The 12,752-nt window shown below is 55.1% G+C and overlaps 1 protein-coding gene across 5 annotated transcripts in view; it reads left to right on the top strand.

Moving 5' to 3' along the window:
* The window catches only part of MIDEAS (mitotic deacetylase associated SANT domain protein), a 65,420-nt gene that overhangs the window by 29,108 nt on the left and 23,560 nt on the right, over positions 1-12,752 (top strand). Inside the window, exon 2 of one of the 5 annotated variants that reach the window (XM_027570713.2) lies at positions 12,258-12,346. The exons of the other annotated variants lie outside the window; for them this stretch is intronic. The gene's annotated coding sequence lies outside the window, so the exon portion shown is untranslated. The remainder of the gene's footprint in view (positions 1-12,257; positions 12,347-12,752) is intronic. 5 annotated transcript variants of the gene reach the window in all.

The following is a 12,752-nucleotide window of genomic DNA, read 5'->3' on the forward strand; positions in this document are numbered from 1 at the left end:
GGGGAGCTGGTGGGGAAGAGAGGGGCTGGGGGCCTGAGGCTTCCCTGGCAGCCCTTCTTGCTTTTGCTCTTCCTGGAACATAGCCCAGTGCTGTGGCCGGCTGGGGAAGGTGCTCCCTGTTCCCTCTGCCTTTCTCCCCAGCCGCTTGTGGGGAGCTTGTGGGTTATTTTTTCCAGGCTGTGCTTCTTCCTCCAGGAGTCTCAGGAAGGGGGGGAGGGGAGCAGCCAGGGCAAGATTTGACCAGGCCAGAGCTTGGAGAGGGGGAAGGATACCAGGCTTGCAGCCAGAAGGGGGTTCCCTGTGAGGCTGCCCAACTTCTCTGGGGAAGTGGGGTCCAGAGAAGGAAGACGGTGAGGGATTTCGATTCCCAGCTTTTTCTAGCAGTTGGACAGACAGAGGCCCAATTCAGCCTGCTGTTGCCAGAATTTGTCAGTTCCTTGAGGGGGAGGGCCCCCGAGCTCAGAAAGCTCAGAAAAGCTTAAGTGATAACTGGCAACTCTTGAGAGTGCATGTAGGCTGCCTTTTCTCCCCCCTTTCTTCTCTCCTACCTCCTCTTCCTCCTGTCCCTGGTCCTGCCCCGCACCACCCCCCCCCCCCCCCAGCCTTCTGGCAGCTCCTGGGGAATGTACCTGACTACTGCTCAGCTCCTCCTCCCCACCCGACCTTGCTGTGTCTGACCTCCGCGGCTGGCCCCAGGTCACAGTCCTGGGCTCCCCAGCTCCCAGGAGTCATGCCAGAGCTGGAAGACACTGTGGGACATGGAATCCCATTCCTTCGTTTTCAGTTGGGGAAGTGCAGAGACAGTGAGTTGCTTGAGGTTCCCCTCTGCGTCCACTTTCACCTGAGGCCGGTGGAAAGAGGAGCTGCTCCAGCGTCTTGCCCCCGGTCCCTGTCCCTCCCAGTTTGGAAGGTGGGAGGGCTGCCCGGAGGAGTCATCTGCCGCTCCTGGGTGTGGCTCAGTCCCCGGCTGGCTGCTGGCTCCTTGCTCATTTATTTGTGTGTGTGTGTGCGTGCCTGCATGTGTGTCTGCATGCGTGTGTGTGTGTGTGTGTGTGTGTGTGTTTCGTGGTTGGGAGACTGGATCTGAGTGAAAGCAGAAGTACCCATGCTATGTCAACTATGTGACAGGCAGATGGGACCTTACGGGGACAGTGGGGAGAGGAAGAAAGGGCCCGAGGCCTCCGCTGCATGGTGCTCTTTCTGTCCCCGCCTCAGTGCTTGCACGCTGGAGCATAAACAGCCCTTCCCTTCCATGTTGCTAGCAGCTGCCTTTCCTTGCTGGCTTTGGGCAGAAGAGGTGCCAAAAATAACCAGGCGGGCACTTGCACTTGTGGGACATTCACTGTGGTCGCCTTGGGGCAGGCTTACTGGCCGTCTACAGGCTGGGGTGCCCTTGGCGTCCCTGCTCATACCAGCTCTGGCCACCCTTCTCCCCAGCTTCCCTCAGGTGATGGTACTTTCCCTTTTATCGCTTTTCTTTGGGTGAACCCAGGAGGGTGGAGGCTGCATGATGGGCCTGGAAGCTCTGCCACGTATCATCCGGGGACTCTTGTCTCACCATGTCCCTGCAGGCTCTGCTGGCACAGTGGAGCCCGGGAGGGGCCTGTGCTGGGTGTGCCCCTCCTGCATCCCCAGGCCAGATGCCCCGCGTGCCTGCAGAGCCCGACACCATTGCTGGGACCGCTCAGCTCCTTGTCCTGCTCTCGCGGGCCGGCCCTGTGCTCAGCCCCCTGCGGGACGGGACTGAGAGCATCAGATGATTCAGGTCCTCCTGGGGTGCTGGAAGACTGATGATGATGCTACTCCTGCCCAGCAGAGGGGAGAGGAAAGCACATTTATCGAGCTTTTACTTTGTGCCAGGCACTCCATATATGTGCTAACCTCATCTAATTCCATGGTAACTATGAGGCGAGGATATCGTGCCCATTTACTGTTAGGGAAACAGAGACCCACAGAGAGGCTGGCGATTGGAGAAGCTGGAATGCATTTTGTCAGACCCTAAAGCCCTGGCTCTTTTTACCATGCAGCTCATACTTCCCTGGGCTATTTTCACGTGCACAAGGGAACAATGCTTTGACCCTTGGAATGAAGTGCTGATGGTAGGAATTCAGGCACCTTTAGACCCGCTGATTAGGGGAGATATTTTGGGCTGGGAAGGGCAGGGGAAGACCCCTCTGAGGCCTCCCTCTCCAAACACTTCACAGGGCCGTCAGAAGCCCAGCCTGAGCCACAAGGCCCTCCTGCGGAGGGCAACAGACACCTGAGGGTCAGCTTGTAGGTGTGTTGGCTGGAGGGGGGGGGGTGGGGATTGCTCATGCATGGGAGGAATGGAAAGGCTTGGCTTAGGTCTCCCTGAAACTTTCCAAGTATCTTCTCCTCCCCAGACATCCCAGCCTCTGTAGTCAGCCCTGGGATCAGTTCTAGGACCATAGGCCGGGGGTAGGTGGGATCTTGGGTCTCTCTTCCCGGCTGTTGGGTCTGACCCCTGGCGTCCATCATTCCAGCAAGCTGGGCCCTGCTCTCAGGGAACCTGGTTGGTGTGTACTTGGGGCCTGGGCTGGATGATCTGCCGGTGCCTGGTGCCAAAGGCCTCTGGGTGTATTTCAGGAACAATAAAGAATAAATCAACACAGGAAAAAAGGCCCTGCAGCAGCTGCTCAGAGACTGAAGAAACGCAAGGAATGTGTGAGCATTTGGCAGAGGCCCTGGATCTTGACCGGGGCCTGAGAAAGGGCACGGCTCCGACTGGCTGGCTGGGCCAGTGAGGCAGGCGGCTCTGCCCACCTTGTAGCTCCTCGGGGAGGCCCAGGCAGCCATGCTGACACCCCCTCTGCTGGAGGCAAGTTTTTGTGCTTTTCGGTCACTAGCAGATATTGGGGAGCCATATTGTCCCCACTCTTTTGCTCCAAACCAGCAAGACACCCTCCTCACTGCCTGCCCCAAGCCACTAAGTTGGTCTTGGCACCTTCTGGAGCTGACCACACAGGAGATCCTGGGCCGATGCAGACACCACATGCTGGACACCCCTGTTCCACCTCCCTCCCAAGAAGGACATGAGCCAAACATCAAGGACCTGGCATTGCCAGGAAGTGCTGGGTGTGAGAACATCCACCTGGGAGGCCCCGACCACGCCTCTACCCAAGTGATCAGCTGTGTGTCCTTGGGCAAGTCACTTCACCTCTTAGGGCTTCAGTTTTATTCGTCATGAAATAGAGATGTGGACCAATGATTTTTGGAGCGGGTGGGCATTGTTTGTCTCCCTTAATTAGGATGTGCAATGAACAGCCCTTATTTAGGAATTCAAGTTCTTGAGAAGAAGCCTTTCCGAGAGCCCTATGCAAGAGGCGGGTTGCTAGGCTTGGGGCTGATACTCAGTGTCCTGGGTGGGGGAGGGGGCATTGTCACCAGGAGGAACCCAGTCATGGAGCTGACCTGTTCCAGACTTTAGGGTGCCAGGGGAAGGGACAGGAGCCTGCGTCCCTAGAGGGCTTGGGTTGTCTGACAAGCAGGGGAGAGTCAAGGTTTTATGTGTAAAGAGCTGTTTGCTAGCCATGGGTGTGGGGTTGGGGAATGTGGGAGGGGTGTGGCTTCCTCCTGAGCAGAAGGTGTTGGGCCTTGGACAGATGGTCCCCTGTGGTGGTGATCACCAGCAGCCTCTTCATTTTCAAAGCAACTCACTTTCTGCGCCTCTCTCAGCCACCATAGTTGCCCAGCCACGCTTCCAGAACACCACGGTGGTTTTCAGTCCCGCTGAAGGTGCTCTCCAGGGAGGTGGGAGCAGTCCAGAGGCTGTTGCCATCGATCCCAGCTGCCAAGCAGGAGGCTGAGCCTGAAGCCCTGGGGAGGAAGTTTGCAGAAGGGGCCATGCGTTCCAGTCCCTGTCTCACCTCTATACTCCTATGGCCTCGGGCAAGTGACTGGACCCTTTGGATCTTCAGGTTCCTCCTTGGAAAAGGGGGGAGAATACTAATACCTACCTTGTTTTTTAAGCATGTCGTGGGTAGGGTGCTTAGCACCATCTTGGCACGTAGTGGCACCCTCAAGAAATGTTAGAGATGCTGATGGTGGTAAAGGAGAAGGCCTTATTTTTTTGTGATGTTGGGATTTCACCTTGGCTCCAGGCCCTGCCCAGTGCCAGTGTCTTGCCAAAAGGTGTGGCCTTCCTAAGTGGAAGCAGAAAGCATTGTTACTGGAGTCCTTGATTCTGGGCCCTGCTCTGCTCCTGGCTGTGCATCTGCAGGCTAATTTCTTTCCTCCTCTGGCTGCTTTGTGGAACGAGGAATGGACTAAGTGAACATTGGCATCCCTTAATACTTGGAATCTGTTCAGCTTCCCCATCTGGACCCGGCTTTGCCGGTTGGCTCTGAAGAGAGGCACTAACCACCTTTCTCCATGTGGTATGGAGGCAGGCTCTTATTCCAGCGAGTGAGAATCTACTGACCCTGCTGCTCCCAACTCACCTCTGCTGTCCCCTTCCCTCAAAACCCTATGGGCTTCCAGGGACTTTTACAGACACCCCGTTTTTGACAGACTGGGGCTGGGATTATTTCTCAGTGGGAGTGTTACAGACTACGCTCTACTTGGAAGTGCTCCCAGGAAAAGCAACAGGTGGGAGGGAGCGTGAGGAAGGGGAGGGTCCGCAGCTGGCTTTGTGGGGTTCTCATGTGTAGCATTCCTTCTGAAGCCCACAACAAGTGTGGAATTGGGATTTTTCTGGAAGAATGATGGAAAGACCAGGAACTTTGAAGGCAGACAACAGGGACCTGAGTCTTGCTTCTGCCACTTTAGCAGCAGAGCCTCGGTTTTTTTTTTTGTCTAGAATGGAGACAGTAAGATGCCTAGATGGGAAGCTTGTAAGCATGGATTAGGGCATGTCAGGTGCCTGGTATGGGGCAATTGCTCTATAAATGTTTACTTCCTTCCTTTTGGATATTCTGTAGACTGGCAGGGGGAGTGAAAATATTTGCCTGTGCCCCCCCCCCCCCCCCGGGGGGGAAAAGCAGGCTGCATAACAAGCTGTTACAGCCCCACAGCCCTCTCCCTCCCACGTCTGTTTTGATTCTGGGGTCAAGCTTGGGGTCAGGTTCAGTTTGTGTCCCGTATGGGGGATGGGAGAGGGGCTATCAGGCATTTGCAAAACTCTTGAGATCTGCAGCTTCCTAGGGCTGTGCCCAAGGCGTAGAGACCATGATCTGAGGGAGTGGCCTTGCTGGTCTGGGGAACTTGACAAGTTACTTATAACCTTCATTTCCTGTAAATTCCCCAAATTTCCTTCTGTTGTTGATTTTTAATTCCGTTTCATTTTGATTGGAGAACATGCTTTGTATGGTTTCACTTCTTTTGAATTTATTGAGACTTGTTTTATAGGCTAATTTATGATCTATCCTAGAGAATATTCCATGTGTTCTTGAGAAGAATGTATATTCTGCTGTTGTTGGGTGGAATGTTCTGTAGATATCTGTTAGGTCTAGTTGCTTCTTGGTGTTGAAGTCTTCTGTTCCTTGTTGATTTTCTCGTTAGTTGTTTGTTCCATTATTCAAGGTGGACCGTTATTGAAGTCTCCAGCTATTATTGCTGGATCGTCTTGTCTCTCCCTTCCATGCTGATAGTTTTTGCCTAGTATACTGGGGACTCTGTTGTCAGGTGCATGTGTTTCTAATTGTAATATTCTCTTGAGGGATGGATGCTTTTATCATTATAAAAGGCCCTTCTTTGTCTCTGGAAGAATTTTTGTCTTAAAGTCTGTTAGCATAATGTTAGCATGGCCAGTCCTGCTCTCTTTGGTTACCCTTTACATGGTCTTTCTTTTTCCATCCATATACTTTCAACCTATTTGCGTCCTTGAATCTAAAGTGTATGTCCCGGGCGCCTGGGTGGCTCAGTTGGTTAAGCGACTGCCTTCGGCTCAGGTCATGATCCTGGAGTCCCGGGATCGAGTCCCGGGATCGAGTCCCACGTCGGGCTCCCTGCTCAGCAGGGAGTCTGCTTCTCCCTCTGACCCTCTTCCCTCTTGTGCTATCTCTCATTCTCTCTCTCTCAAATAAATAAAATCTTTAAAAAAAATAAAGTGTATGTCCCTTGTAAACAACATATAATTGGATCATGGCTTTTTTTTTAAAGCCATTTTCCCCACCTCTCCCTTCTAAATGGCGTGTTTCATCTATTTACATTTAAAATAATTATTGATAGGGTAAGGTTTATGTCTGCCATTTTGCTATTGATTTCTGTCTTATGTCTTTTTTGTTTGTTTCTCTGTTACTCTATTACGGTCTTCTTTTGTGTTAAATAGGTATTTTCCAGTGTATCATTCCTGACGTATATAATGGGACCGAGAAGAGTGAGGGTTCAGTGAGGTGTTGCTGGCACTGCACTTAGCACCATGCCTGACAGATAGTAAGTGCTCAGTAGACATGGCACTCCTGCAGGCTTCTGGCACTGTCAGAGTCATGGCCGGCCCCAGGGCTAACTGAGAGCAAAGTCCACCCAGGCTCCATGGGACTCCTCTCATCTCCTAGGTAGGGTATGGCCCTCTGGCAGTAGGCTCCTTGGGGGAGGAAGGAACAGTGGGTCCTTGGAAGCCACCTTACATCCTTCCCTGGCCCTCTCGTCTTTCCCCTGCTCCAGCACATGGCACCCCCTGGGCTGCCTAGGAAGCATCGCAGCTTCCCACCCCCCCCCCCACTCCTCCCCAGACCCATAAACCCATCTCTTAGGGTGGGTTTGAGAGATCTGGTTTGGAGTTGGCAAACTTAGATTTGAACCCTGGCTCCTCACTGTGTCCTCAGGTTGTGACCTGGAACAAGTTACTTTTCAGAGCCAACCGTTTCTCATCTCTCAGATGGGAACAGTGGTTACACAAGTGAGCAATACTCACACTCATGGGGCATGTGGTCAGTGCTGGTGGCTAATATTTCATGTCGCAGTTGCGGGTTCGGAAGGTGTTTGTCCTGCTTTGTCCCCTCCCCCCCACACCCTGCCCAAAGCTCCTAAGCTCCTCAAAGGCAGGAACCAGGGAGCTGCAGCTCCTGGACCAGACACCTGTGACCTGACAACCAGTCCATGGCACTCGCCATTGGGCCACACTGCCTCCAGGCCCTGAGTGCCCCAGTCTTGGTGCAAAAACAGAGGGCATTGAAGAAGTAGTTTGGGAAAATGGTTAATACGGAGCAAGAGCATGAAGATTCAGAAAGGGTGAGAACTGTGCCCCAGAGGCTGCCCTTAGGGGCTAGGCCTTGAAGGAAGGCAGACTGTCAGCATGGAAGCAGGGGAGGGGCGTCCAGGTGGAGGGAACACCTCCGTCAAAGGCTCAGAGTCAGGGAACTCTCCCCAGGCCACCTGTTCCTTGTATTTCTCGCCCCTGCATGGGCTACTGTGCGTGGTAGTCAGTGTGTGTTTCTGTGTCTCTCCTCCATTAGACTGGGAGCTCTGTGCAGGTAGGGACTGTGCCCGGTCTCCCTTGTCTCCCCAGACCTGGAGGGTTGCAGAGAGGGGTGTGTGTGTGTGTGTGTGTGTGTGTGTGAGAGAGAGATGGGGGAGTGGGGAGGGGGAGTTGTTAGGTAGGCAGGTGTGAGATAGCTTGTCTGTGTCTTGGCCTGGGGCAAACTCTAGCACTGGGGCTTAGTTAGGCACAGACTCCAGAGAGCCCTGCCCTAGCCCTGCTGGGGAGCCCAGCCTTTCCAAAAGGGAGGGAGGGGTTGGAGCAGCCTGGGAGGGGGGTGTAAGTCCTTTAGGGCACAGAGAAGGTTATCAGGAGACCAAGAGCTCCCCACGAGGGCCTTTCCAGAGGTTCAACCACTCACAGACCTTAGTGATACTTAATGTATCTCTTCTGGAGAAAGCCAAAACCTGCCAGCTTTGACCTTGGTCCCTGGGCCTCCCAAATCCTGCTGGAAGGGATTTTCGTAGGCTGCCTGTGATTGTTGGTGGCCCTTGCCTAGGAGGAAGGCAGCCAGTCCCCGCCATGTAGGCAAAAGCTGAGCCTGGAGGTTTGTTCCTTTCCAGGCTCTTCCTGGGACTCTGTTTTCTTTTTCCTTCCTGCCCTCCCCCCCCCCCCCCCCCCCCCCCCCGGCCCATAAAACAGACCTGGCTCTCGTGGCTTCTCATGGACATCCTGGCTTCCTGTGGACTTTCGGGAGGGTGCTTGCTGGCAGTGGAGGAGAGGGACAATGAAGGCAGATGCCTGAATGAAGCCCTGAGAGTGCCTCATAAGGCAAAGGATTCCCCTCTCCTGCACATCCCTTTAAAAGCATCTCAGTGTTGACATTATTACCGTCACAACTCAGGCTGCAGCCACCTGGAACCCTGGTCAAACCTTCTGAGCCTGACTGGCCTGATGGCTGAGACCCCTGGGACCTGATCAGCCTGGGCTCTGCATTTCAGAGCTGAAGCTGAGTCCAGAGAAGTGCTAATCTGGGGACTTTCTGGACTGGGAATGGGTAGATCATAGGGCCTGCTTTCTCACGCCCCCGCCCCCGGGGGGGGTGGGGAGTGACACTTGTCAGAGTCAGGTCTTTGTCCCTGTTGCTGGTGTCTCCTTCCTTACCAGTTTGCAAACTCTTTATGAATAGGACTTAATGTGTCCAGTGGTTTGGAGACATGGGGCCCTCTAGCCTGGTATGAACTCCCAGTTAAAGGGGGAGTGGGGTGCAGCATTGCAGATGACTGTGTCCAGAGGGAAGGTTTATCTAGGGCCTGGACAACTCTAGCCAGCCCAAGATGACAGTTCCAGGCCCACTTGCCTAGTCTGGTTGTAGCCACAGACCCAACAGTATCTGGGAGAGAACTTTCCAGGATATGACTGTAGGCTAGAGGGCTAGCTGGGCCATGGTGGGCTCCTCTAAGGAGGGCCCCTCATCACTGCCCCTGGCATCCTAGCCAGACACCTTGGTGTCTTGAGGCCCAGCCCAGCCATGTCAGGGCATGAGGTAAACAGATCCACAGGCTCATGTCCCTGGCTATGGTCTAAGCAAGGGTGGGAAGCCGTGGGGGAAGAAAAATTGGACAGGGCAACAGAGGGGCTGGCACTTTTCCAGTTGGCCCGCATATGGTGTGGGGCAGCAGGTGAAAGCCAAGGGGCAAGGAGCTTGTGGGCCAGCAGTTCAAAAAGGATTCATGTTCAGCTTCGTTGGAGCTGGCCTGGGGCTACTACTGATAGGATGAGGTGGGATGGGGTTGGGACGTGGCACCTTTTCACTTCATCTCAGGATCATGAGGACGTCTGATGTGCATCAGGGAGAGAGCCTGGGAGCCAGGGCGGGGCAGGAGCCCATGGTGAATACACCGGCCATGAGTGGTGCCTCTGCCTGGGCACGGCTCTGACTCACCTTGGGTGCAGTCCTGAATGAGCATCCCATGAGGCAAGTACAAGCCAAGTGCCGAGATACAGCGGTCCACAAACTCTGCTCCATGGAGCTTGCTGTCTGCTGAGGACAAAGAAATAGGCATCTGGAATTTCATGTGCTGAGCGTGGGGGGGGAGCGGGGATGGTGGTTGGGAGGTGTTATGGGTGCATAGGGAAGCTCCTGCCTCAGCCCTGGGGTGAGGGAGGACTTCGCAGAGGAAACAGTGTCTGAGACCCAAAGGGCAAGTAGGACTTGGCCAGATGAAAGGGTTGGGAAGGTGTCACAGGCAGAGGTGCTGCCTCGCCAAGGACCTGGATGCAAAGCAGGAACGCCACTGAATGAGGGCTCAGGCATGGCCGGTTGAGAGAGGTGGCAGGAGTCTGCAGGACTTGTGGGCAGGATAGGGAGTTTAGACTTTGTCCTAACATAGCCTCTCTGGTGCTCAGGGAATTGGCTGGTCTAGAGATTTGTTAGGTGCCATAAATAGGTGTGTTCTGTCTTGGTTGGGGATGCATGAGCTCTGACTCTCCGTCTTCCTAGTGCTGAGTTTGTGAGGCTGGGAGTGGCCCAGGTTGTAAGAGCAGGAGCTCTTTAGCAAGAAGGGTCAGGAGGGTCCACCAGTCAGCTCTGATTCTTGGGTCAGAGCTGAGCCCCTGAAGCTGCTAGGACCAAGTGAAGCACCTCCTTCCTGGCCTTGTAACCTTGACTCACAACAGTCTTGTCTCTCAGATGGCCGCATTCAATGTCTTGAGCTTGTGGGTGGCCCTGGTTTCCTGGTGGTCATGGCCTGGCCCCGCTGCGCTGTGGTGAGGGCTCACTGGACTCTCCAGCCGGTGTTGGGCATGTGGCCAGGCTGTTGAGGGCACTTGGGGAGCTGTATGTGTTCTAGTTGCCCTCCCTGGAAGGCATGGTGTCACCATCAGCATAGAGCGCCCAAAGACCTTTCCAGCACCTTCCCTCATGTGTCTGCAAAACACATATGCGGGTTCAGCACTGTTTTCTTGCACGTTGCTTTCTTCTGTAGAGAGAAAGTATTTTCCACCACAGATCCTCCTGAAAGCCTCATAGGCCCCTGTCATTGATAACAGACTTTTGCCTTGTGTTCAGCCCAGGGGTACCTCTGGGTCTGGTCAGGGACTGGTTACAGCAGTGAGGTGCCCGGAGGAAGAGAGAGTGAATAGAGCTAGGACAGACAATCAAACAGACTGATAAGTGGGTTGCACTGTCTGGGGCCCCTTGGTGACTGTGGGTTTCCTTTTTGCAGTGTTCCTGCATCCGCTGTTAGAGACCCTGCAGCTGGTCCCGTGGGTGAGCTGCCTGCAGAAGTTCCTCATTACACCCTGTTCCCTGTACCCACAGGGAGCTGGCCCACAGGTCAAGAGCCTTTGGAAAAGATGGCTTCCTTCCTCTTCCTCACTGGGAGGAAGGCCAGGCTGACTTCCACCTGAGGAACAGAAAAGTGGGGCTGGGGCACAAGAAATGAGAGGAAGTGGCTTAGTCCTGCCCAGAGTTGCAGGCTGTGAGGTACAAGTAGGGTATGAGAGCTGGAAGCCCCACCAGCAGCAGCTAGACCTGAGGCAGGGGTGAGCTTGCAGGGGCTGGAGGGTCCAGGCCCAGAGGGCTGGGCTGAAGTGGCCCGTGCAGTCTCAGACCTCCTTGTGGGTGGCCCTTCTGTGGTGAAGCCCCATTTCTTGCCTCCCTTCCTGTGGGACTGAGGACCTCAGCCGTATGGGAGGAGAAATAGGAGAGGTTTACCTGCCGACGGTTTGGGCAGGGGTGAGGGGCCTGTCAGGGAGGAGGATATTTGTGTCCAGAAATCCTTGCTCTGAGATGGTGGGGGGTATGTTGTGGAAGGGGGGGGATGCAGAGAGGGACCTGGTGTCCTTGTGGCATGTCGTAGGGACAAGGAAGAAGAGCTTGGCCTTGGAGGCAGACAGACCTAGGTTCAGGTCCTGGCCCTGCAACACAATTACTGCGTGACTGTTGTCAAGTCACTTAGCCCCTCTGAGCCTCATCTAGCTCGTCTGTAAAATGGAGGTTAAAATAGCAGTGCTTCATGCTTGGGCTTCATGCTGCCTTATAATGCTGTTGTGGAAACTAAACCTATGCAAAGCACTTAGGACAGGCCTGGCACAGGTGCCTCGTTTTGCTGCTGCTGCTGCGCCACCACCGCTGCTCCTTGGAGCCCTGCTGCCTTGGTGTGGCCCCTCCCCTCCTACCTTTAGGGTTCCCAGGCATCTTTCACTCTTCTCACACCCCCAGATCGTGACTTCTCTACTCAGAGGGTCCCAGGTCTGGGTGTCTGTGCTCTTGACACTCATAGCCTTCCAGTGGGGGTGACAAGGAAGGCCTCTGCAGAAGCTTCTGGGGTGATTCAGCCTCCCCGGAATCTGCCCCTTTGGTTTCTTCTAAGCAAGTTCCCAGCCCAGCTTTGGAAACCTACTGTGGGATCCTGAGTGCTGGTCCTTCCTGACATGCAGGGCGGAGGATGGGAGGCCAACCAGCCAGACCAAACAGCTGCTGGTGAGCCAGCTGTGGGGCCCAGGCTCTGTTCAGAGACTCCGCCTCCATCTCTCTCAACCCAACCTGCAGGACCCCCCCCACCCCCCACCCCCGCTCCAAGCGGCCATCCCCCTGTGCCTGTGTGCCCTCCACTGGGTGCACGCTCTCACACGTGCACACAGCCTCATCTGTCACGTGGCCCTCCCCTTCATCCAGTCCCCGGCGAGCCGGAGACAGGGCTGTAACTGCGGAAGGGGGGCAGCCTGTGCCTGTCAGCAGGGGAGGCACAGGTGCACGTGAGCACCTGAGGGGGGCCCGGGCCCCCTTGAGGCACGTGCACGGGCCAGCTCCCCTCCTGGGCACCCTCCCCCTCCCCTCAGACACATTCTTCCTTCCTCTGTCTTGCTTCTACAGAATGCACACGTCTAGTTTGCTCACGCTGATTGGAGAGGCAGAGCCTGATGCCTGCAGCCAGGACAGTCACAGCCTGCAGCTTCACCATGGTGCCCAGGGTTATTTTCATGGGGGGAAGGTGGCTTTGGGGTCTCTGCTCCGAAATGGGTTGCCTGTCAGGGAATGAGAGTTTAAAGGCAAGAGAAAGGGGTTTGTTCTAAAGGTGGTTTCTCTGGCCCTCTGCACTCCCTGCTTGTCCAAATTGTCCCCCTGCTGCCAGGGCCAGGGTGACTTGGATGTCCACCTATTCTCTCCCTCCCTCCCCTGACTTCCGTAAGTGAAGACGAAGGGGGTGCTGCTAGCGGGAAGCACGGTCCGCTTACTGCAGGGCCCGGAGCTGAGGAAGGAAATGAAGGAGGAAGTCCCTCCCCTTCTGGGTGCTGGTGAAAGTGAAAGGCAGGTGGGGGGGGGGCTGGAGTGAGTCACTGCAGCCCTGGGAGGGGAAGGGAGGCTGGG

Source organism: Zalophus californianus, chromosome 6 (assembly GCF_009762305.2).
Source record: "Zalophus californianus isolate mZalCal1 chromosome 6, mZalCal1.pri.v2, whole genome shotgun sequence".
NCBI lineage: Eukaryota > Metazoa > Chordata > Mammalia > Carnivora > Otariidae > Zalophus > Zalophus californianus.